The 27800-nt window shown below is 36.1% G+C and overlaps 1 protein-coding gene across 2 annotated transcripts in view; it reads right to left on the bottom strand.

Moving 5' to 3' along the window:
* The window catches only part of LOC110834521 (uncharacterized), a 100834-nt gene extending 73502 nt beyond the window's left edge, over positions 1 to 27332 (bottom strand). Inside the window, exons 1-2 of one of the 2 annotated variants that reach the window (XM_087345085.1) lie at positions 27274 to 27332; positions 25081 to 25175 (exon numbers count right to left, since the gene is read on the bottom strand). The gene's annotated coding sequence lies outside the window, so the exon portion shown is untranslated. The remainder of the gene's footprint in view (positions 1 to 25080; positions 25176 to 27273) is intronic. The other variant, XM_087345086.1, reaches the window with a different exon arrangement.
* Between the last annotated feature and the right edge of the window lie 468 nt (positions 27333 to 27800).

Here is a 27800-nt window from a genome sequence, read left to right on the forward strand (position 1 = left end):
AATTGACAGGCATAACATATATTTTAAGTTGAACCTAAAGAAACAGTTCTTTTATTTCAAGAAGAGATGAACATAAATTTATTGCCTATACGCTTGTCAAATAAAATGTGAACATCGCCCGAAGTCTTATTGGTAACAATTTCTTTTCAACGGCAATTTTTCCTCACCGAAAACAATAATGGCATTTCTGGCTGATGAAAAGTGCGGACAGATGCAATTAATCATTCAGAACTCGCTGATAGCCTTCTTTTCATCTTCCAACATCCTTCCCATAATGAGGAAATCCCGGGAGCTTCAATGCAGCCGCTGCGCTATTGTTTCACGCAACCCAGTCATGACCCACGCCCACAGAACAGGTAGGAACAGGTGGCGCTCTAATTCCGTCTGACAAAGGTCTGATTTGAGACGAAACGCCGCTGAGTTTTCTACACTTTCTTCCTGGCTCACACCCGCCTTCCGTTTCTCCTCGTTGTGTAATTGGACGACTTCAGTTACTCAACTGGTATGAAAATTCTATATTTTTAAAGAAATATAATGTTTATTACATGTTAAATGGATCCACAATCGGAGTTATCCTGAACTAGTTCAATAGCTGTAAATGTCGTCGTGGTCATGAACAAGGTATTAGCGCACTGAACACGTTGAAAGTAGAAAATTCTCTTATTTCCCTCGTAGAAATACGAATAGTGTCCATAATAGACTGAAAATTTATGTTGTCTTCAGAACATTAATAAGCCTCAAAACATCGAGATATGGTCGTGTGGAATTAAATAAAAACAACGACATAATACTACAAACTGGTAATGACACAAATTAGCAAATGTCTTTGTTTATTTCTATTTCATTAAAGTCATTTAATGTGCGATTATTTCATATGACAGAAAAAATATTATAGCTTTTACCCAATGAACGAAAATTATTAGGTATTCTACACCCTCTAGTGTGAGCAAAGAATAACTTATGGTCCCACCAATATCTTTTATTTTTATCTGCCCCTTCGCGTCTTTTTTCTTTAGGAAAAAGGCAACCTACAGGGGCTTTGCCCGATGGGCCACCTCTCCCCAAATCTGTCTACCATGCCTGGATACCCCTGTGCTTCACCATCCAGGTTGTAGGCTAATAGTGCAAGAAGGACCTCATATCTTTGTTGGGACACACTGTTGGACAACAGTGACCTTGGATCACATTAGTGCAGCAATGACCTAAGTCATTTGGTATGACATGTCAGTACACTACAAATAACACACCTTTTCAATCCTGTATTATAATAAATAAACCCAACTGTCCTTAGTGTTTGAATATATACATAATCTACATGACAACGAAAATGCAATTTAGTAACATAAAACACACACACACATATATATATGTCTAATCTATCTATTCTATCTGATTTACAAAAAATCTATATAATCTATTTACCTATCTATTTATCTATATACTTATCGATTCATCCATCTCTCTTTAAGTAACTAAAATCAAGGCAGGTTGCTTCTATATACTTTAATGTTCTCCTTATTAACAGACGAAAGCATCGCGAACAAGCAAGACAAAACAATTTCACTTTGTATGAAAGAAATTGCAAAGCCTTTATTAAGAAAACCGAGAATCATTGCAGTGCTAATTTGTTCTGGTTTTGAGTTACGATTTAATTTGTCCGCCTTCAAAAAGGTTTTAACCCCAAAAATTCTGTAAACATCCTAGCTGCATGTTGAGAAGTCGAAAATTCCTTCAGTTTACTACACAAGTCGTAACGTTGTTCGTTAATTTATATCCACCAATTCAAATTCTATTATGAAATGTATTCAAAATTCTTTCAGTCAGAGATAAGAACCGACACGGTCAAGTCAAACAAAAGTTGCCGAATTTTTCACGACGCACCAAAAAATGTTGGGCATGCGTGGAAGTGCTCTGCGTAGTTTTTCTCTTGTGGAATCACTAGCATATGAAATGAGTGCCTGTTGGTGTCGCCTGCACCAAGAGGGGGTCACGAGCAAAGGGATTACTCTTTAGAGCCGGAACGGACACGTCAAATATGTCAGGGGCAATTGACAAATCCCCTTCTCAAAATCTTATAGCCCCTCGCTCTTCGCCCGCGTTATGCGAGACTTTTAAAACGTGGGATTTTATTGAAGCAAGTTGAAGTACAGTCTGGGCCGCATTGTTGTGAAACGATACTGGCACCACAAGGCTGACAGAAGATTAATTACAATGTTTTGTTAAAGTGCACAGTAGGGTCGAGTATTTCTTGTACCAATTATGGGTTCGTATTATAGCCATGTCCCTCTTGTCTCACGTAGTTATCAGAACTGAGAAGTTTGGGCAAATCCAAAAAAATTTGCAAATAAAAACTTTACAATACGAGATGTCTTGGATAATGAAATCTAATGTTAACAACGAATTTACCATCAACTGATTCATAATTAACCTACCAGAACAAACATATTTATTGTAAAAAGAAGAAATTACGTTCTAACCTCTTCTGAGTTTGTATCTTAAAGTCGAAAGCCAACGAAAATGTCTTTCTTATCTTTAAGACTAAGAAGTAGCGAGCATATCGAGAATTTATATAGTAAGGTCTATTTTGAAACAACTGTAACAAAAATTACATTGCATTACACAGATTCACATTCCAACCGCTGAAATTAATTTTCTCTTTCAATGCAACCAACCTCGCATTGAAATCTTAGATTTGTCATACAAGCCGCATTTCTCATGTTACATCAGCCATCCCAGGGTCGATAGAACGGTTGGACACATAATTGGAATATTGAAGGCTGCACTTAAGAAAAACGTTCAGAAGTTGACTGACTTTTCAATACTTTAAAAAAGTATAATCCTATCCTACAGCTCCATCTGAACCACATAAGAATGTTGCGTAGTTCCTATTTGACGGTCGCTTGATTAAAATAGACATCAGGTGTTACCATCATGGACTGGAATTGATGTAAATCTAATGACGTGTACTTGAATCATTTGACGAATTCGAGACATCAGTCAGATCTCAGTACGCATGCGTAATGCTATTTTTCCTTACTCGCGCGAGGTTTTTAACGGTTCTCAAAGTTCTAGTTTTGTTGTCGAAATTACCGTAAATTTTGCTCTTAAATCAGTTCAGAGATCAACAACTGTTTGGCTTAGTTTACTAGTCTACTCAACGTTTTCATGAATACGATTTTCGTATTTTACTGTCGTTTCCAAATATCTGAACTTCACAACATTTTCGCAGGACTTGTAAGCACTCTTTATAAAACTCTTGTGTATGATTTTGTCCTGGATTCTGGTAGCTAAATGTGAACATAGATAAAGGCATTTCTTCCAGCTGAGATTATTTCTAGACTAAGCTCTTTAGTAACGCCCAGACGTGATAGAGCCTTCTGGAATAGTTTACAGTTTAGTCTGAATTGTAATCAAAGCTACACTTAAAATATGAAGTAACTATTCACATCAGCCCACAATTTAACCAAAGGAACGTTTGTGGTTCTTCTCCATATTAAAATGTTAATCGATTCCTCATATTGTTTTGTTAATAATCCTTGCTGTGTGAGTGAGAACATAAACTGGTTTTGTAACAATTGAAAACCTTCTACCACATGTGAAAAATACTCTCTCACTGCAACGTGCAGATCTTGTAAATGTCGCGTTACGTCCTAAAGAACATCATCGCTTATCTGACACTCAAGTACATTCAGAAAATCATTCAATGTCTGAAAACAGTTTGTGACATTTTTCAACGCATGACTCCAAAACTCTGTTTTGCATAAGAAGGCATCTTTTCATGTGTCGAGATAATTATGGTAGACGTACATTGGAATTATAAATTTAGTTCATTTATCTTTGTAGAAATGTCTGCTAGGTATGCTAACTTCTGAAGACACACGGTGCCACACAGGCGTGATTAAAGCTGAAAGGGAAGGCCACATCGAATAGCAACATTTCGGAGCTCAGTGTGAATACACGGACTGAAACTCTGTCTCGCGACAACCATCCAACTTCCATGTTCAGCATTGACACTGTGCAACTGCTATCCATTTAGCCACAGAGGACACTGAAATTTCTTGAGTTCATTGTTCTCGATTTTATAAAATATTCTATCTTGGTAACCTCTTCCAGAATAATTTTCAATGGGATAGTTTTCACAGCAAATGCTTAGCGATTATACAGTGGCTACGGACTGGGCGACCGGGGTTCGATCCCCGACGGGGCAGAGAATTTTTTTTCTCTAGCCTCTGCGTCCAGACCGGCTCTGGGGCCCACCCAGCCTCCTATCCAATGGGTACCGGGGTCCTTTCCCGGGGGTAAAGCCGGCCGGGGCGTGATACCGACCACTCACCCCCATCTAGTGCCGAGGTCAAGAATGAGTAGGAGCTATACCTCCACTCCCCCCAAGCGCCTACATGGCGTATAGTGGGACAACTTTATTTTTTTTTACAGTGGCTACAAGAGAATTTTGGTGTAATTGCTTTAACATTATCAATGTAACTCGCATTTTTCAATCCGTCGATATTTAATAGTCTTTGCAACTATCAACACATTGTTTTGTCTTTCAACTAAGGCCTTTCTCAGTCCAACTAACGGGCTGCATATCTGCCCCTTTTCAAAATCCTCCAGAGCAGTAAACTACAGAACGCCAATAACGTGTGCTTGAATTAGTTCTTCATGTTTGATTAATCTTTACTGTAGTCTGGCTGCTTGTTGTAACAAGAAAAAGAGAAATGTAGAATAAGTTTAGGACATTTGAGATGAGTGAGTGAAGCAGTGTAGTCTTTACCTTCGATCTTCCACGGACGAAAGATTGTAAACATGAAGTCTTAGCCATGACTGTCCTTTCCTGTTCGCTGATTGCACCGGGTATTTTGATGATGATAGCCAAACTTATTCATTACCGTTGAATCAACACACTCCTTCTAATGGAGTCATTAACACAGGCCAGGGGTGTAATGAAATGTTTTGTTAATGTATATGATGAAAACATCCAAAGAACGGTTTTAAATTAGTAGGCGCAAGTCAGTCGAGTGTGTTGACTAAAATTAAGCATTTATATTTGTGATTATTCATTTGAGGTAAATGGTTCAGTAATTGTAGAGTTCAGACGATCCCTAGAAACGAAATAAAAACTTTAGTGATCAGGTTACAAACTAAAACGTACGAAGAGACGGTAAGTTTGCGTGCTAGTCGTAACCATCAATTTCCTAACCTTTACAACAACCAATCATTTTAACCACGTGTTTGTCTGCTGCTTAAATTGCTATGAATTAGGCTTCCGTTGTTACCCACAAATCACAGTGGGTAGAAAATTTTTATTTGATGGCTCCGGGCTGTTCCCTCCAACAACTTTGTTTTTCTCTGCTTCCAGTGCCAGTTCGACCTTCGCCTTCTTTTTGCTGGCCACCCCGTGCTTTAAAACATAACTGTTGTCATGATATGATTAGCAGTGTAATAACTACGATTTTCAGATAGTGTTTTGGAAGGAAAAAAAGAAGAAGGGATGTTATTTCGTTCTCGTTAAGACACGTGCCAGTGGTTCTAAGTTCAGGACTTGCCATTAACAAGCCTGCGTTTCAATTTAAAAAAAGCAGCGTCTTGTCCAAACATTCTCACAGAATTTCCACCCGCGAAACTCCTAGGTTAATTACAATGTGTTTAAAACGCAGCCTATATTAGAGTCCGTGTTGGAAACCATTTATCTGCTACATTTCCCATGGCACGGAACGTCGAAATTTTTTTAAGTCCATTAAGTTTTTACTTTAGAATACGATATAAAAGTCCATGAAAAGTCGGGAGTAACTGGGAGTGAACAGGGCACATCAATTTCTGGACTGCTAAACCTTCGTGTCCCATAAAATCAGGGAAATTTGCAATAAATGTAAACAATTTAAATGAAGTGTGTAAAAATCCTTCTCCTTTTGGGTTTTCTCAATTTCATATTTTCTCTGTAATTGTAGGTCTTCTCAGCATACTCCGTTTAAAATTCCTTTACAACGCTTGTAAGTCCTTGTAACAATAGAGTTTTGGGGCTCTCCAACTACATTATCCACTTGGTTTCCACTGAATTATATCTTTTGTCCATACTATCGCATATTTCATTCTCTGCACAAAGATCTTTTATTATTCTTGTAATTTACTTCCTGCAAATTACACATAGTAGGTCATACAAATTAGTTTTTGATAGTTCCAAGCGAACTCTTTCCCCTACTGTCGGTAACTGAAGTGGTTCTGATGGCTAAAATTTATTAATGCAAATAATTATTCATATTTAACTAAGAAAAGTTAAGTAAGTCGCTTATTATTTGAGATTAATTAAAAATTGTATTCATGCTCTTACGTAAAGAATTAAAATTGTCCAGTTTTTTTAGAAAATTAAGCGATTCAAAATTTTTCAAACTTTCTAATATTAAATATAATTAAAATCAGGCTTCCCGCTCTCGACCTGATTTATTCGTACTGTCTACGTCACATCAGTCGTGTTCTTTAATTTCCCACCGTGTGTTTTAGTTGTACGCAGTTTGAGTCCCACCCGGGTCACCGGCTAGACTGACCGATTTGTTTCGTCGTGTCCGAGCCTTTGAAGACAAAGTGTTAACGGTCCTTGAAGTAGGTTACATTTGTCTCTCTCTCAGTTCACTGAACATACATCGCAGTTAAATTAGACAAGAATCAGTGATTTCATAAGTTGAGAGATCAGGCCGCCAAAGTCTAGCTCTGCGCTGATGACAACTCATTTTGAGTCTTTTGAAGCGTCAGTGAATTTTAATATGCAGTAGGTCTATTTGTTGCTTTCAGCTATTGTGTGAAACTATGAACTAAAAGCCTCTTTTTTTCTATATGACTTCAGGAAGGAGAATTCGAATAGTTTCCAGTGTGGAGTAGGTTTTGTGTGTGTCTATATTTTTCATGTTTTAACCTGTCAGAAAAAAATTCTGCGACCAGCAAAGCTCAGACCTTCACGATCGGCGGTGAGAGGTGATTGACCGGGACAACGGGCTCGCAAGAACATCTCTCTCTCTCTCTCTCGCTCTGCAGAGACGTTCAAACGCACTGCATTGTCTTTACGCTAGCCGATCTATCGATACCTTAACAGATCAACCGTTTACAGTTAATATATTAATTGGTAAATTAATCTGATAAAATTGATCACGTTACTTTGACATGGACAACACGTTGGATGAGTTAAATAAAACATGCAGGATTTTGTAGAAAAAAATCTCACTGAAAGAGATCGCTTGTAAATAAAAGGTATGAATTGTGTGTAATTTTAAAACGGAACGTAAAGTAATTAAGATGTGAGAATGTTAATTTGATTTAACTCGCTGTTGTTGGTATACAGTTATGGACCTCAGTTTCAAATTTCGCGTCTTATTTTCTGATAATATGTTCATTTGTTGGTAATAAAAGGAAGAAAATAGCTCTCAATCGTTTTGATTTTAAAATATTAAGCGTTAAGATCTACAAGAGAGCGAATTCAGTCTGAGATAACCAAAAGTCTGGTTATTACAAACGATTAGAAATAATTAATGTCACCGTGAGTCTAGTTTCTTTTCACAGAAGCTTATTTGTGCCTCAGTATTATGTAAGAAAAAAGCACTTTTACGCGTTTTTCAGTAAAAATATTGAATTCCACTTTTCTGTTTTACAAGTTCATTATAACAGAGCAGTAAACAGTTTTAGCTGTAAACATGAAAACGATTCAAACATCCACCACTTATTCCAGAATTTTTCAAATAGCATTTATTGTGATAGTTTTACCAACGAAATTTTTGTATCTTTTGCACTTCTTTTATCCATTTGAAACGCATGCCCATGGGACAAGTTCGCTTCTCTCTTGGTACTGTTATATTTTGTTTAAACTTCGGATAGTCGGCTGAGAAGCTGTCTCCCAGTCTGAGATTTCTCGTGGTTCTGTTTAGTTATGACTTAAAAATGCCTTGCAATAGTTCTGTTTATTAGACCACTGCTCATTCGTTCTTCATCCTTATTAAATCTTACTAATCATCGTAACCTTCCAGTCATTTCTCATTGATCGCTATACATTTGATGCTATATAAGAAATACAGGAATTACATGACTTTAGCATACAACATTCTGATACAAGCCGGTTTTCCACAGCGGATACCCGGGTTCATTGCCAGGGCAGTCTATGTACGATTTGTGGTGGACAAAGAGGCACTGGGACAGGTTTCCCTACGACTGCGCCGGATGTCCCCTGCCTGTATCATTCTGCGACTACTCCATATCCCCTCATGTGCGTGTGTCCGGATAAATTGTCCCATTAGCGACCGCTGCTCTGCAGACATATAGTCTAACTCCATACTGGGATACTGGGAACGACCCGTTCTTCAAGTGCCTGAGCACTGCAGGTCCACAACTTTCGTTGGCTTTGATTTATAGACATTCGGTAGGACTCCTTGGACGAGGGATCGGCCCGTCGCAAGGCCTCTACCTGTACACAGGACAGCACAACACAGACATCCATGGCTTAAGTGGAATTCGAACCCACGATCCCAGCGCCCAAGCTGCACAAGGCCCACGCATCAGACCGCGCGGCCACTACGGACCGCAGTCTCACCCCATAGTAACATTAATAGAAATTACGTTTGTCTTCAGCCGTTCCTACAGACCACAAAACATGATCTATTCAGAAGACAAGACGTTTCCAAATAAATCAAGAATCAGACATTTAAGGCCATGAATAACATTAAATTTCACATATTCCATAGAATCTTTACAACAAAAGCATGGAAATTGGGACAGCCAGAGGAAAATAAAAAATTACACTAGAAACCAATAATATTTCTCTAACTTTTCCACGTGGTAGCGCATTAAAATTACGATAAATTAAAGTCAATACGGTATAACAAATTGTGTAGTAGCACGCATCATATTTTCCTCTTCATTGAACTCAGTTATGTTTACCGCGTCGGATTTTTAAATTTTTTGTAATTTTATTACAATTCATAGATAAATTTATATATGTATGGTTTAAGAACGCGTAATATAAAAAGTGACATTAATAGAACATTTATATGAAACTTGACTATTCTGTTTAAAATGCAATGTATTATAAAAAATTATATTTATTATAAAAAAATCAAAGTAGTAAGCTGAACTTGTAGAATTTGAGGTTGTGGTGCTGTGCAGTTCGGTAAAAGTTTATCCAGAAGAAAGCCATCTTCATGTACCATTATTCAAACGAGTAAACTATTGACGATGAACGAAATATGTCCACAGAACGGCTGTAGACTAAATCATAATTATGTTACATGGTAATTAGTGCAGTTTTTGAAGTTTTCAAGAACAAAGCATAATTATTTTCAGATTAAAAATTAATGGTTACTGAAGGTAAAGAGAGGATATTACGAATAACCTTCATAAGTTAAATACATATTATAGAATTCCATATTCCTGTGCAGAATAATTACTGAGGAGTGGGATCCAAGTTTATAAAAATAACTTAAACTTTAAGGATTAACGGATAAAGTATACCAAAAAGTTGCATTACGTCATAAAAATTAGTTATTACAAATAAGCATAGTATGTGGTGGGAATATAGCATTAAACAAATTACAACAAAAATGTATTCAGTAAATGTGCAGGTATAATTTATTGAAATTTTGCTAATATTTCCCTAATCATAATCTCACCTACAAGAACTTTGAAGCAGTTTATAATCTCATTGAAATAAGCATGATAACACCTTACACTCCTTTATCTAAGAAATGGAAACTAATTTTAATAACTATCTCGCAGTCTGTTATTCATGACAAAACTCCATATATTAGTTCTGAAAATAGCGTACGATTTATTTTTCTGAGAGAGTGAAACAATTAACAAATAATTATAGTCTGTACCTAATTACTCTATTCCTAAACCCCTGGAATTTCAAATGTCTGCTTATAACTTCAGCTTTAAACACGGTTTCTTATTATTACCTTCAGCCTCTAAACAAAACAGAACACCAAATCAAGCAATTCGATCCGATCCAGCACTTCCACTATAAAGTAAAGAATCAATTACGTTGCGGAAATGAGTTAGTGGTGCCTCCAGACTTCCTGCTGGAACAATGACAGAACCTGTCCTTTTTTGTGTTGTGTGTCAACTTCTCTCAACGAAAACGTCTTTGTTTATTTTATATTTATTTACTTTTTGTTAAATACCTCAATCGTTTTAAGATGGCTATCTTCTGAGTTGTAGCCTGAATTGGTTTGTTTCTATTTGGCCTTGAAAATGGTAATTGTATGACGTTCAGAATGCATTTTAGTTTTATCATCCAACAAGCGAACAGTAAGTACTATATCTGAAATTTTCCATATTTTGATGTCTTCAATGGATACTGTCTTTGGTATTTTCACATTGTATATTACATTTACAGTCTTATTTCATAAGTTAATGTTCTGAGAAAGAAATTTCTAATTTTGGTGTCAAACCCAAAGATTTACTGCCGTTGAAACGAAACTGCAGCCCTGGACTCGATCCTGATATGGTACAAACAAGTTCATAAGGTCACTCTGTATCAACACAGGTTAATATTGACTAACACGAGCTAATAATTATAACTAAACACGAATAATGGGAGAAGTGGTCGTGGCAAGTTACACTGTAATAAAGTGGTATTCGTCTAAAAAGTATCGTGTCACGTAAAACCTGAGTCAGAACACTTAAATCTCTGTTGAGATTTCAACGGGGTGCATCGTAATGCGAGTCACACATTTCAGTGGTCAGGTAAACAGCGGAATGATCCCTCATGTTATGAAACGTGTCGTTGTAATTCCGCTACATTACGATGTATCTACCGGCAAAGCCCTAGGAACAGTTGTTGTTGTACACGTCACAATAATATGTTGAACTAAATCTATTAAAATATAAGTAGCATCTAACATACACGTTGATTCTCTGAAATTTTTAACGAATCATTTTTTCTCAAGCCCAAATGAATCTTTTTGATTTCGTTTCCTATGCATGCCAAAAAGCACCACGTATGAAGACGTTCCCCGTTACGAAATATTTTTCTTATTTAGTCCAGTCCATTTCTCAGAAATGAGGTGTTTAAATTACTGTGAACTATAGTCTTATTGTTCTACACTATAACACATTATATTACAATTTTACAAGTGAGGGCACAAGTAATCTACAATGAACGCAATAATAAAATTATATATTCATACAAGTTACTTCGACCGCCATGTTGGCATTATAACGTCCATACAAAATTTAATCGAAATTTTTCCTCCTGTTCTTGAGTTGAAATATGACAACAGAAGAAAAGACAGACATTATTTGCCCTATATGCGTCGCGCATTGAACTCACAATAACTTGGAAATCACTCGGATGTACGTATTTGATCACTAAAGGAAGATATCTTCAACTGTGCATTTTGTACCACAAAATGTACATCGACTAGTTTCGAAGCCAGGTCAGCAAATGGAAGGTTCTTGCATCAGCCTGATCTTGTAGACATGAGAGAAAAACATGGGTGAATGAGGACAACACAATAGCAGAACACGGGCCACAAATAACACAGCAACAATACGCTGCATTGCAGACCACTTAGCACTTAGAATGGAGTGCAACTAACAGGCTCCTTACATGAAAGTAATAGCGGACATATTTCACTGCCGGGTTTAGATGTCTTATTGACGGTCATATTGTAGCACGTTGAATGCCCTTTCACACAAACATGTTTGTGCTTTCTGTTTAAATTTAATATCCTCCTACACCTATTTTTCATGTTATTGAACCGAAAGTTTTAAAATACTACTATGAATGCCCTGCCATTAAACTGATACTGTACCAGTCAAATTCAATTCATATTCACAACCCATTTTTGTGAGATCTACTACTGGACGTGGATGCTTTGGGAAAGTTTTCACTACCAACAATCTGCATGTTTTTCATGTTTTTATAATTGAGCTACGTGTTAAGTTTTTCTAAAGCTCTCTGGCTATCTCCCTTCATTCTACACCTGGACAAAAATATTTATTCTAGAGACTGAGATTCCAAAAGAGTTAATTTTGTATATTTCTTCTGAATTACGGCCACTGTCGAAAGATTTTCAAAGCAGATGTAACAACAAATATATTATGATTTGAGACTTTCGCGGCGAGTACAATCAATAAAATCACCTCGAGTAATCAGCAGCGTAGTAAACACAGACGACTTCCGAGGTATCCAGTCACATCAAAACCCTGATGATGGGGACAGAGTTGGTTCCCGAAACGTCGGTTTACTACGGTAACCAGTTGACGCGGCTGATTTCCTGAGAAGATTTTACTGAACAAATATATTTCGTAATCTCTGGTGTTTCCGAAACGTCTATTCGAAGTACTGTGAGTGTGTATAGAAGTCTAAGTGAAGAGAAATGGAATTATCTTATAAAGGGAACATTTGAACACAGAAAATAATTTCTTTGTGTTCTTCACTACGTCATAAAACTCATGTAACACTCGACAAAGTTAAACTCTGTTATTTTACTGATTACGAAAATGCTATTCCCCTCGTTTGCTTATGCTGTAAGCGGAGTGATACATGGCCATCAGATTGTACAGGCACCGTTTCACTGGGAACTGTATAAGAGCTGTCGACATTTAATCGATGATTCAATGTCGCACACTTCTAGATATACCTGGTGTGGCGGGGTAATAAAATATTTGTGCTGCTGAAATATTATTTTACTTAAATCAGAAAATATTCGGACATTTCCGACATTCAGGGACATGCGACGACGATCCTGAAGAATATATCAGAAGACAAATTCCGTTAGTGTTTTGAGCAGTGGAAACACCGACTCACTAAGTGTATTAGTGTGCGAGGAGACTACTTTGACGGCGACAGCAACCGTTATTGTGCAAGTAATTACATATAGCTTTTACGGGGCCAATTCCGGGAATGTACGTAATTGTCACACTTCATATAATGTCCGGTGTCAGACTCTGAGGAAGCGTTTGTTTCTGTAAAAGCCAGGAGATTTTTTGACTAGCTGAGCCTAATATTATTTTCCTAAGAAAGACCCTGCTATTAGTGAGAAAATTATGAAACCTAAACTTACGAATTCGTATTATTGCTATTTTAGATATTATTGAATCTCTGAACGTTGACAGATATAAAGTTAAAGATTTGCACCATATTTTTGACGCCTCATGAAAAAAAAAGTTTAAAGTAGAATCTATCGTCGACATAAAACCTATACCGACAATAAACTTGGTAACAGACATGGGACGGAGGGGGTTTATAAAGGGTGTGTTGAGCAATATTAAACCTCTTCTACCTTAGTGCCAACCGTTATCAGGGTGGTAAAGCCATTATCTAGTGTGGCGTTAAGTGCTGCCACCTAGGTAGAGGCGGAATCACTGCAGTATAAATCAAATTTAGTGTTGAGAAAATGGCACTACAATAATTTAGGTTCAATGAGAATAGGTATTACTCATGTCTGGTTTAATTTGTTTAGTCTGTCGACTGTCACGTATAACCTCGGCATTAGACCTTTAAAACCAGTCATTTATGGGTCTTGATGTTAAGTTCTTCATATACGTCATATGATGACAAATCCTGCGGTGAAGTTAATTCGAAGCCTTTGTAATAATAAGCACATAGGCTCCTACAGCTGTCACTCACGTGTCGTATGTGACGTGTAACAAACAATTACGTAATGCATTCTGTGTACAACTGCTTATTCGTGTGACAAATACACCCTCACGGCGTGCGTAGGTTTTCAAAGAACCTGCGTGCTAAATTACATATGTAAAATTAAGAATTAAATTCATAATTATTTTTACCGTTAACGGAAAACACTTTCAGTTTTGTTACCTGAGTCGTTTTATAAAAATGTGTTGAAATCATATGTCACGCAACTTCTTCTTGATTGCTATGTACAGTGAATTGGAATGATAACAGGTGGAAGCGGTCGTGGATGATTTTAAAGATAGTGGCATTTGCCTGTAGGGTAAGTTACGAAACATTCAGGTCATGATAACCTATCCGGAGTTGGAATTCAAATCGGGTTCCTCCTAAGCGCGTGTTAAACTACTTACAGCTATATAAAAAGTTTAATGAATTTTCTACAATTTTTATTGAAGGAATATGAAGAAATTTGACAAGTCTTGAGCCAGTTTAAGATAACAGAATTGATCTTTGTCAGCTCTTATTCAGAAATCCTTTGTTGTTATGAAGTCTAAAACTTAATAACCGTGAAAAAACACTTTTACGTGTTCTAATACAACTCCAATTTCATAATTCATTATTACACGAACTGTTTTAATAGTATCATCTTTCGAACATAATTTATTTGTCCCCAAATTACTCTTAATACTATTATTTATGTGATAACTACTAAAACTTTGTTAACTACAATTATCATCCTCTATTTGTCGAGTACAGTACGTAATTGTTCTTATGTATTATACCGGAGATACATGCTATATACATCTATAGCAAATTAAATGTTATAAATCCTATTTTATAAGACTGCCTTGGTCTTCCATTCAGATGGAAAGGAGTCGTGATATGATTACCCTGTAATCTGCAGTTAACACCTAGCTACTGGCGTTGTCTGTAGGTCATGTTGTGGAGAGCCACAGAATCAGTTCAGCATCCTGACAGGACATGCACCAAACACTGCATGCAGAATGAAGTGTTTGGTGCAAAAATGATGCAACTCACTTTTGGAAAAGAATTGTGAAAAATAACAGAAAATGTGTTAAAACTATCTTCACAAATGAAGTAAAATCATATTTGTAAGTGTAAGTTCTGTCATAAAATGGAGATAAATATTCTGTATATAGTTAGCATGGTAGAACTCGGACTTCCAGCGTGCATTCTTATTGGTTCATGCGGACCTATGTGACATTTAAGGAATTCATGACTACACAAGGATTTAGTCAATGCAATAGAATCAATTGTTCGTCTGCTCAGAACTAAACAAGATACGTTTACATGGCTGAAAACGCAGTTTCATTGTGTGAAAAGATCTCATACAGTACCTCTGATGCTGCCGTCTAACGGACCTTTTGAGTCATATTTTCACAGAAACCGAAGATCGCATTTTGACAACCGGATTTATATAGAAAAGCCCTAATTGATTACATCTGTCTGACAGTAAATATGAGGGATGGCCAGCGTCTGGTCAAGTCTTTCAAAAGTTTGTAAACCTATTGTTCGGTATGTGCAGAACGGATGAGACGTGACCGCCCAAGAAGACCTTGCTATGTCATGAGTGTTTTGCTTCAGAACTTAACCAATACCTCTATGGCTTTATCATTGAGAATAAAACAAAATTTTTACAATGGTACTGACATAAGTGTATAATATGAGAGTCGGTGTCTCAATCTTAGAAGAAGAAAAAAGAACGCTGTCTAGTGATGTTTAACTTCGGCTTTCGGTGTTGAACCAAGTCAAATGAATAAAAATTTACTTGGATATTATCCATCGTCTAGTAAATATAAAACGTAAAACGACGTTTCGGAGATGGGACTCTATCTCCGTCTTCAGGTTCCTACACAGTTGGGCCCACTAGATAGAGCTAATCCCTATCTCCGGACAAAGTACAAAGTGAAAGTCCCGGAATAAAAAGACATTACCACACCATCCATCCGTGGACGTAAAAGAATAGTATGTAGAAATCAAAATTCATAAACACGATAAAGCCAAAAAACAAAAACTCACAAAAGGTGGGAATAAATACACAAGAATATTAATTCGAAACTCGATGCCCACTTTGGATTTCTTCAGAGATGACAGGTATCCAAATAGGAGATAAATCCAAACTAGGCTGGCTGATAGGATTGGCGAGTAGTGCTATGTGTGCCGCCTCCTTGTATTTTCTGTAGATGGTATTGGGTTCTGTTAATAATACTCTGGCTCCATCCCAAGTCAAATGTTCAATATCAGTCAACATTTCGACAAAAGTTACAACTGACTTCTTCCAGGTGAATATATAGGGGTTGGGCAAATTTTTACGATTTTTTTTACAAAATTCGTCCAACCACGACACACTCACCCAGAAGATGGCAACTGTAATGTTTGTTGAAACGTTATAAAATACTTAATATCCGACGCGGAACAACCGCGAAAGCCGAAGTTGTATACTGAAATCCAGCCGCGAGAAATTAAATGCTTTGGAATAATTACGAAGCGTTTTTTTTACGTTATAATGAAGCAACTTCGCATTTTATAACAGCAAAGAATTTTTCTTGTCCGGGCGGTAACTGTAAATTAATCGACCTCACTAAATCGTTCCTTATGTAGTTTTTTTAACGGTCCCTAACCGCGAGGTTCTCCAATCACAATAGTTTCTTGTTTTCCCGAGCAATAGGTCTATAACACAAAAAGTTCAAACTGCAAAGAAATTTTTCTCGCGTAATTTCCTCCGTTACTACATCTCCTATATATACAAGTGTTGTCTTTATCACTTTGTTGTAAAAACGCCTCCAGTCGCTATTATCCTCCTAATGTTTCCACTAAATGTATCATAAGTATAAACCCAAGAAACTTACACACCTAAATTACGATACATTTACTTATAAAACAGATTTAACACCTACTGGCACGGAGAGATTTTAGGTTCTTACAGCGGAGAAACTGGACATTTCACTGCATAGGTAACTTTATTCTCTAAATCATTTTATATTAATATTATCACAAAATATTATTATAGCTAACTAAAAAGGGATGATTTTCGGGAGGCATGTAGCATGAAACATTAGAAATTCGTAGAAAAGTTTAGTTCGAAAATCTAATGGAAAACTTACACGTGGGAGACATAGACATAGATGGGAGAATAATATTAAAACTGATCCTAAACAAACATTATACAGAGGAGAGGACTGTATTAATCTGATTAGGGGCATTGTGCGTTGATAGACTATTGTGGACTCAGCACAATAATAAATTTTTTGATCCCATAAAAGACGGTTTTTTATTGCTAACTGAGAGACTCTTAGTGTCTCAAGAAGGACCCAGTTCTTGTAATTTGTTATTTGTACTTGGTGGATAAACAAGCGAAGGTATGAACAATACCCACGTAGAAATAGCAACACATTTCTCATACCAGTCACGATCCTTTCTGTCGACATCCCATGTACTTTCGATATCAGAATCGACTTTACAAAACCTGTAATGTTCTTTGAATAATATAGTAGTTTGTTAGTCACCCTGTGGACCGACGCCGTTCTGCTTCGTAATTCGGCTTCCAAGTTGCTTCATTCTTCTCTCACCTTCTATTCTTCTACTACACACATTTTTTATTGGTCATTTCCTTTTTTCGTGCCTTGTTCGTCTTTTCTTTTTCACATCGAAATGAGTGAAGCTGTTCGAGACGAACGCACAAAAGGGTTAAATTACTCTTCTAGGAATGTTCCAGTAACACGGGGGCCCCAGCTTGTGTCACGGGGGCACGCAGTCAAAAACTTGTGTAGATCAAAGAAATCGTAAGTTTAGTCTTTCGCACAGCAAAGCACTGAGAATTAAGTGTTAGGTGAAAAGTTTTGTAGGAAGAGAGATTAATAAGGCAGTGGATCTTTATAATTTTAGTTCCTTACCTGTTATTTAATAATAAAAAAAGAAGATATGGGTTGCATACGCAACACACATTGAAGAAATATGAAAATAATACAAAGATTTCTTTTCAATATTTTATACTTGATAGAGTAATATATACCCAATAAATATTGAAGTTTATTTTTGAAATATCGGTTGTGACTTTAAGAAATAAATTAAGATAGGTTAAAGTGGCTGATGACAAAACGTCTAATTTTCTCGTTGAGGTAACTTTAGACTTTAATGCATCTTGTAATTCACTCATACGTCATAGAGACAGAAAAACTGACTACTGGAATCTTAAAAGTTGTTAAATATTTTAAGAAATGTATTAGACAAGTACGTAACTTTAGTGTGAAAGTAATGAGACATATGCAGTAACTGTAAACACCCAACTCAGTGAGAATCAAAACGTAGTTTTTAAAACACGCAATAAAACAGCAGGTAAGCAAACCTACCACACTACTCCTTTGAATTCGGTAAAATCAAAAATCTCCTTGGCTTTATATTTTAAACTCAGTGGTGATAAAAATTTTCCCATCCCATAAGCACGCTGAACTGAAACGTTATTGTTGAAGAAGATACAGAATTAAAACAGCACATTGTTAGAGCTGCCTCAGACATAACGTGTTGATTCTGATTTCCACGAAAATCGGTCAATTGTGCTGTAACTATTCACGTCACAGTAACTGACAAGCGGTCCGACACACGTAGATTCTCAACAATGTTCTTTGGGACCCTACAGATTGGAAATTCAAGTCCCTTTGAAGCTGTGACCTTGGCAACGAATTCGAGAGTTTATTAGTTGCCGAGTTGCTGCTAAAGAACCCACACTTTTGCCTCTCTGAATCCAACTTGGAATTTAAACGTGGCTGGCATTATGCACAACATAACGAATATAGACGCTTTAAGTACACGTGTGGATATCACGTGTGGCAGGAGGACGGATATGGGACACCAAGTATGTGGAGTGCCCTGCACTGCCTATTGGTTGTTCGTCTGTTTTGGCGCTGTTGAAACTGCAGGTTCTGTTACTGCTCAGTTATAGGTTATTCGGTTTTATAATTGACTGTTAACTTCTCAAATCCAAACTAACTTTATGCACAGATCATGCCATTATAATCAAGTGGTTGTTTGAAGAGTTCTTGTGGTCAGTACGACGAACCCCCAGCCATTGCTAGTTTCCTGACCGGATTACGCTACTCATTGTAGCTCTCCAATTTCCTCACGATGCTGGGTTGGCTCCGGTCCCATACATTGGTCGAAAGCTCATGAGAAAATTTCTTCTCCCCCGAGACTCGAACCAGCGCGCATTCCGTATCACAGGTCCGAAGCATAATGCCTCAGACCGCGCGACTACGGCGCAAATAAATTCCGTAAAATAAAATATTTAATTTCTTTCTATGACCTAGGACATGGATGGAGATAGGACAAAGTTAGCATAATTTCATTCCCACCGTTACTTAAAACTTTAAACTTTTTAATGTAGAATTATGCAATGAACCCCAATGAATAAATAAAAAAATTGCGCAAATTTAATATATTATATTATTTTAATGTCAGAGAAGACAATTTTGTAATATTATCTGACGTTTTTCCTGTTAAATCCCTGGCTAGGGACTGTTGGGTCCTTGATACCCGGAATCAGGACATAGCCTTAATTAATATTGAAAAATTAAAATTGCGAATAAATGAAAATTAACTTCCAATTCCTTTAATCCTGCAGCTTGGTGACTGAATATCCCCCCTCTCGCAAAAAGAAAATTTGGCGAGGTTAACTATCAAGTACAATTTATAATTCTCAAACCTAAGAGATTCTACAGTGACGTGTCTACACAGACCTTCTACATCTGCCCGAATAAATTCTGAGAGAGTATCCACTTTATTATTATAAACTATTAAATTATAACACCATTAGTCCGCTTTTAAAGGGTGTTTCTTTATAAAATGAAATTACTGTCGGTCGGTTAAGAGTTCTCTCGAAACACTACACAATCCTGTAAAAATCATTTCCTCCCGTGATTGAATAATCGGTATTTAGGACTTGTTAGAGTACTTCTTATTGTTCATATATTCGCGCGAGGTACCACGCCTCCACCGTATGAAAGAACAGACTACAATACTGATTGAACGTTAGAGCAAAAAGGGAACAGGGCACAATTAATATTACCAGTCCTTTGTATTCTGTATAAATATCTACTGATATCAAAAGCTAACTCTCCGAAACAAGTTTAAAGTTATAACTGGTTTTATGAAACTTCATCGCTGTCACCGTACGGGCCGATCGTATGACCCTTCTATTAGCCACTTTAATCCAATACACACTATTACAGATGATATTAAGCAGTAAAAAAAACGTAAAGCTGTCCCACTACACGCTATATAGGCGACTGGGGAGGAGAGTAGTATAGCTTCTACTCATTCTTGACCACGACACTAGATGGGGGTGAGTGGTCAGCGTCACGTCCCGGCCGCGTTTACTCCGAGAAAGGGCCCCGGTACCCATTGGATAGAAAGTCGGTGGTTACCTTACTGTATATGTTTGACATCCATGCAGAATTTTTTCATGTTTCCTTTTATTCTTACCCAGTTGTTTTACTCACAACATGCGTTACACAGAGTGGCGAGATAGGACTTCTGTTTGCAATAATGTTCGTCTTTTAATAACCAATTTCTGTTAAAAGAATAAACAACTAGACAATAAAGAAAATAACATTTAATACGTTTATAAATATCAATGATATTAATGGTAATAACAGTTAAAAATAATTAAAGTGGATTGTAATTCGATTTATTTTGTGAGTAAACAGAAAAGTAAATAAAATTTAATACGTTGAAAAAATATGCTGATGCAATGTGCATATTTTTACATCTTTTTTAGACCTATTGCAAGCGTATGTGGACGATACTTCTTGCATACCTGCGTAGTATACGTATGATATAGCAAATTTTTAGGTCAGCTAAGAGCATTTGGAATGCAAAGAACGCACTGGAAAGCCGGCATATATTCCGGCAAGGATTACAAGTTTCCAGTCTTCTTATTCGTACGATCCTCGTCCTTACAAGAGACCACCAATAATAGTTTTGGTGCAGTGAAGCCTGAACAAACACAAAGCGGTCTCTAATATTCGAACTTCGGATTACCCGATTCAGTTAGGCGCACAGAAGATTTTCCTGGGAATCCCATGTTCTTCTTTAAAGAGAACTCTCACGAATTGCCTATACAATGTAGGAATTTCCGACGTGTCTGCTTCGGAGAACAAGCAAATTTGATGCTTTTATTGAGTATGCAATGCGTTAAAGGAACTACTGTTGTTTCTAGCAACATAAATAAATAAATAAATAAAATAAAAATTAAAAAAATATATGGAATGAGAAAGGACTGAAGATAAATGGTAGTCTAGAATGCGCATGTCATGACGATATTTCTAAATTGGGTGAATATTTTTACAAAGAATAAATTATAATATAATAATAATTCAATTAAATTCTAAATTTTAATGTACAGATTAACTAGAGAGTCAGCGCAAAAGAAAATATATTCAGAGAACATAAAACAACATATACAGAATATAAAAACATTCTAATTTCCTGTAAACAATAAAGCTTAAAATTAGAAAAATATGGAAATTACCGAGTGATGTATGTTAAAAAATTGTTGTCACACATGTTAAAATTTTGCAGCGAACAGAATGACATTTCATGAGTAAAACCGAAGTGCAGAGAGTATTAAAGTCTTAGTTTAAACTGTAATACCATTAATTTTTAAAAGAAAATGGCAGGCAATAGAGCCGTTATAAACATTCCTTATGAGTAGTAATACGTCGAAATAATGCGATGTCTCGTAAAATAAGTGTAATTTCCAGTTACCCAAAACATAGTCGTAATTAATGTTAAGAAATCTATTGTACTAGGTAGCAAATATTTTCTGGGCACTTTCAAGTCCGCGGTGGTAAGAGTTCCAAACAAGAAGTGCGCAATCAAATTCTTTCTAGGGTGGTGAAAACTTTGTTATGAGGAGCGTCATAATTTTCATATTAAACCACGTAGTCTGAGTGTCAACGTTTAGGGTGAGACGGTGGGTCATGTAGCATGCACTGGAATGATGAGATACGCACATAAAATTTTCAGCAAGAAACAACTTTGCATGTAATTGTACAGTAATACTAACGCGGATTTTAAATAAATATAGCGTACGTATACAAACCGAATTCGCAGTTTCCATTTTTACAACCTTAAATAAATCATAGTTTCCAAAAATTATATAATCGTCTTCAGTTACAACAGGTTAACCGTCTAATTGGCCTATATATATATATATATATATATATATATATATATATATATATATACATACATATATAGGCAAAAGACCAAATATCAATAAAATTGAATTCTTGTACCACATTTTATCTAAAATGCCTGATCTCTTCATTCAACTTATTTCTTTTTATCTTTTCCATCGAAGTATGCGGTTAAAATGATATTGTAGCACCGCGTTGATGTGGCCTCAAAAGAGGTTCGGTTTCAAACATTCCTTCCGTCAGTTCGTAAATAAAATGGAATTACACTTCTCTGTATCCTTTTCGAGACTTAAGTCACATTCAGGCACGAAGTAGTCATATATAAGTATGCAGGAATCTCAAAAAACAATTAATTTAGCCAAAAATATGTATTATCTTGTGAGAAAAGAAATCAGATTTTAATATTTCGTGAACAGATTCCATGCATGCTGGATGACATTAGAAAAGTCGAACAAATTTACTCAGGAATATGTATTAAACTGTACAAGCCCTATTGATCTTCGAGTAGAAATGTATAAAAGAATTCTATGCAATTACAAAGAAATTGTAAGAGATTGGTATGGAATACTACTTGTACGTCTAGGAAATTTAAAACATTGGTTGAATCTATTCACCGCGTGATGAAGGTGCAATGTGACATTGGACAAAGCTCCACACATTCTCAATTTTGGCACTAGATAGACTTGATTAGACACATTCAGGAGGTCGAACGCAAAAACCTTGTTGATACTCAACACAGACTTACTGGGCACTGTGGTAAAATGATACATTTTAAAGACCCTAACCAAACCTTAAGCAGACTGTTGAAGACTATCTTACTGAACTTTCATGCCTGAGAGCTGAGAGGCGTAGTCATGTTAATAAAGTAGTTCGGCATCAATTTTTCGATCTGCTAGTTTCAAAGAATGGAAGATTCAAAGTCTCAGAACTGTGGCACATAAGCCACTTTAACACTCGCATGAATAGCGACGTAGCTGAATGGACAATCAAAGGCAATTCTTCATCTGTTACGACCCCCAAAGAGGAACAGAAAGAGGCAAGGAATGGATGCTGTGGCTGAGGGGGGACATACTTGAATGTGTACAGTTACAAGACAAGAATAGGGAAGAAATGAGAGTGACTGTTAGTATTTGTTAGCTGGCTTGCACAAGAATCCCACACACTGGGTGTATAGAAATAGTTGCTCCTAGCAGCAAAGGAATTTAGGCGTCTGAAAACTAAGGGAATACTTCAGAATATCCTCTCCGCCGACTGGGACAGATTTATGTTCGAAATTCACAATTAATGTTTATGCTTCCATCACATGAAAAGCTTAAATTTAACCCACATAAGAAAGGTTACGTCTTTCGGTCAGTCAGCTTATTCAAACGCGAGAACTGCTGTACAGATTTTGGTAAAATTTCGTTGAATCCAAAGTGGGAGAGTTTAACTGAAATACACATGAATATTAAACGTCGTGGATAGGAACTATTTAAGACTGAAGGGAGAAATGGACTGCAAAACAATATAAGGAATGTAAGGAAAAAGAATTTGTACAGAGGATAAAAGATTTTTGGCAGTTTTTCAAAGTCTTTTTAATTGTGTGAACCGCGCGGACCGTCTCGAATTTTGACTATATGCATTTCAAACAAAGACATACAAATTTAAAAAAAAATTCGGTTTTAACCACAAAAACCAAAATAATATTATCTTCATGTCAAATGCCACGCCTTTCCATATCCAGCTTTTAAATATTGATCATAACTTGCATATTACCATTTTAAAAAATCATTTTCAGTCTCCCATGAATTTATACTTGCAGACATAAGCCACAAGAATACACTTTCTAAAACATATTTCCACCATTAGGAGCGCCCTTTTATTTAGAATAAATAATGCAACTCGAATAGCCCATATATAGCAGAATTTTCAAAATATGAAAACGTTTTTTCACAAAGAAGGGTTCCCCAGAAAATCGGAATTTTTTTTTTCTTACAGTTTAATTAGCGAAAACGTATTTCTGTCTGCTTTTTAGTTACAGACAGTAATTATTAAAAATTTTGACTTAAAAAGATATGGATAACTTTCTGCTCTCGAGGAAACACGTCGTTGGCGTAATGCATAATTCCTTTATCTTCAAAACACAACTGACCTGTGCCAAATTGCGTCATAGACACCAACAAGAAACAATTTCAACTTGTTCTCCAACAAATGTCTTCCTATCACAAGACCATCACTAAAGAAACTGACGTAAAAATTTGATACTCTACATCCACCCATTTCCCCAACTCCGACTCGTTTGGCGGTCGGCCTTGTATCAGCTGCTCCATCTACATGAACCCCGGCTTCCTGCAGGAGGCGTGCGACAAGCTGGAAGACACAGGTAGGCAGGTAGGAACCACGAAACAATGCGACAGGGGTGTCCGGACTTTGACCGAGAGACAAACATCGCCCGAAATAGAACAGACACCAACGTACAAAATAGTCAATGTCAATGTTAGTGTCAACACGGAAACTTGTAGAACTGAGAAAACTGAGGTGTTCATTCTTAGGAGGCCCGGAGTTCTGAACTCGGTTCTCATAATAGGCAAATGCCAGAATATTAGGTCTTCTTTAAGTTACGCCACAACCACTTAGGCATTATTTACAAATTAGTATTCAGTTATGATCTTATATAATATTTACATCCGATAGGCTAACCAATAAATAAACATGAGTAGACTTCTCGGAAGAGGCTAAGGTGCATGTATCAACATAAATGTGAATCCAATAGTAATAAACTTTCCTTTTGTTAATATTTTGTTGCTAAGACAGTGACTAATATTTCGTAGAGACTTTAAACGCTGTAAATTCCCAATGCTAAATACGGTTCTGTCGCCAGCCGAACCCTTTTAAGTCGAAGGTCATCAAAATAAATTCAATTTTCCCTCAATTAATAAAAGCAGCAGAGATACATTACAAAATACTAACTGGTAAATTCTGTTTAGAAAATTATCGCTGTATATATATATATATATATATATATATATATATATATATATATATATATATAGTGGCCAGTGAATCATTATAATTGACATATCACATGTAACATATCGCCACTTGAATTTGACTGTTAACTGGGAACTTAATTAAAACAAATTGGAGGCATTAAGACAGAGTTCTATTTACCATAACTACGTAGATTAATCCTAGCATTAGAAGATTTTTCTACTCCATTGAGGTTAAAGTAAATCGTTAATGGAAAATAGCATTGACAAATGGACTTACCTTAATTTAAAGGAAAGTACTGGAATTTTAGAGCTGAGAAGTTTCCATTCTTCAGTGCAGAATTGATCTCCTGTCAACCCCAGTTAACGACAATGCTGAAAGAATGTAATGTTTAACTCACTCACTGCACCAGCCACCGCCAAATAAATGTTTCAAGGTTACAGAAATGGAGCGAAAAGTTGAAACACGAACAGCGAAGCTCACACGAATGAAGCGAACCTACTGGTGATTTAGAGCAACACGGTAAAGGGTGGTGATGGCTGCTACTTCTGCATAGTATCAATATGTAGGCTGATTTGACCAAAGAAACAGCGTTTGATCTAAAGGAAAACAAGGTATCTCGGCGAGACAATCACGTAGTTGTACCTTTAGTAGAAAATGAATCCATTTATAGGAAACGTAAAAGCCTACCTATTTAACTGTTAGGCTACGTAAACATTTTCAGTAAGTTAAAGTAATGACGCACTATAACAGCTCAGAAAATCGATCACCTTAACCAAAAGCATTCGGAACATATTACGTCATATCTGTGTTAATCTTTTTTTTTCGTTTAAAGCAGTAGAAGATATATTTATTGGGAAGGCGGTGATGCTTTAAATAAACCAACAACCTTAATAAAATATGTATACGAAAGCAGCAAAACTGCAACATATAATATATTAAGAAATAATAATTTTAAATATGACGAAAACATGGCCCCCTACGAAACCGTTTCATTTAACGTAATTAACTGCCCCTGATGAATGACAGAAAGGCGTATGTAATATAATGGTCCATGTTCGTCACGCTTGTCTCTACGAGTGAACCGTTGGTGCAGTGCGAAAACAATTAAAGTTAACTTCTGACGGCGGCGACACTGGTAGCTAGAAATGTAAACGAGGGTATTTTGGAGACCATGCTGAGGTCTGGTGGACGAGTTTGCGGAGTCTTGAGTAGGGCGTTCCATTTTGTTAGGTATGCGGCAATAGTCAATGTTAAGGTGTACTTTTACAGTTTGTATACAGTGTTTTATAAATGTTATAAACCTTATACATTTTATACTTTCAATGACATTTACGGAGATAATACTGCAATAAACTGTGTTGGTGTTGGACAGAAAAGATGTCCATTTTGTTAATCACACGCTACGCTAATAGCACTAATAATTTGGAATTTTAGAAAGACTCTTTTTTGTTATCTGTAATTTGTCTAGCTCCGAAACGAACTCTGCAAAGTGGTTAAATTATTACAAGAAACAATCCCGTATAAATGTATATGAAAGTAGGTAAATATTACAAAAGCTTTTGCTTGCAAGAACTTGCGAAAACAAACCATTCTTTCCGCATATTTATTCTTAGATTTGTGGCAATTTAACGACGTGGATTCAACTACATAATTCCTGTAGCCTCGGATGATATTGGAAAATTCCCATAAACGGTAAATAAATGAGTATATAGAAGGAGTCTATTTTTTCGTTATAGACCATTAACTGCACTAACTATTAAAATAACAAAATGTTATAATTCGTTGGTAACACGTCTAGATTAGCTTCAGACCAACCTCTGTCTTAAGTAGCATAATACTTCAAGTTCAATGGATCTACTTTTGGGCGAATGTAATAATAATTTTACTATATCCATAGATTTTTATTGAAATCTTGTAAATTTTATATTAAAACCTATAATTTTATGAAATCTATGTCGTGTAGATATGTCTTCTATCATTGTTTAATTTTAACCGTCTAATCACAATAAAATATTTTATTAAATATTAAAATATTATTATTACAATTAACATTTAATATTTAAAATATTTAAAATATATTGAAATATATTAAAATGATGCTCTTTCTATCGAAATGTTCGATTTACAATTAGAGCATCATCTTTTTCACGACATGTTTCGATTTTCAATAAACCATCTTCAGGTGTATAATCAATATAAATTTAAATGTAATATTCTAAATGCAATCCTTCGTCAGATGTCCATTAAATATCGGAAAGTTGTCCTCTTCTAGATCAATTGTACTTTGTTATCACATTCAGTGTTGTTTCGTAAATGTATGTCGCGTATAGTGTGATCTTGTGTGAGTGAAATGTTTGTAGTGGTTTTTTATAATCGGCCTGTAAATTAAATAATATTATAAAGACTAAATGGATATTAGAGATAGAAAACAAAATAATATATTGAGGAATTTTAATTTTAAAAACATACCAGATATGAAGAGTGGAGGAGGTCCGTCTGGAAGTAATGTTGTGTTGGAACTGAATAGGTTCGTTATTGATCGTGGTTGTTTGTAGGTGGGGTAAGTGAAAGTAGGTTGTTGGGGTGGAGTTAAGTGCTTGAAGGGAATTAAAGATCGGGTTATTAAGATAAATATTATTGTCGTTTAAGCAAATGTTTTGTTTGAATGTTTGTTGTATGTGGTATTTTTCAATAGTGTCTCTGTGTCTCTTGTTGTGTATTCGGCCGGTATCTGGGATATTGATCTAACTGCAGTTCCAATTACCAGGTTTTACAAAAATATACGAGTTTTGGGGGGAAAAAAGATTAAAATTTCATTTTCTATGACTTTTCTTGACTCTAACATCTTAAAAACATTATGGTATATTAATACTCCCATGTTCTGAAAGAGATATACACATACAACTTTAAAACCGGTATGTCTTGGTGTATGTCACACGCAAGACAGTCTTGGTATCTCTTGGAACTTTAATCTGGTTGTCTGCAGCATCTCTGAG

This window comes from Zootermopsis nevadensis, unplaced genomic scaffold (assembly GCF_977971745.1).
Source record: "Zootermopsis nevadensis isolate Lab colony 2312 unplaced genomic scaffold, Znev_1.0 Znev_ptg000008l, whole genome shotgun sequence".
Taxonomy (NCBI): Eukaryota; Metazoa; Arthropoda; class Insecta; order Blattodea; family Termopsidae; genus Zootermopsis; species Zootermopsis nevadensis.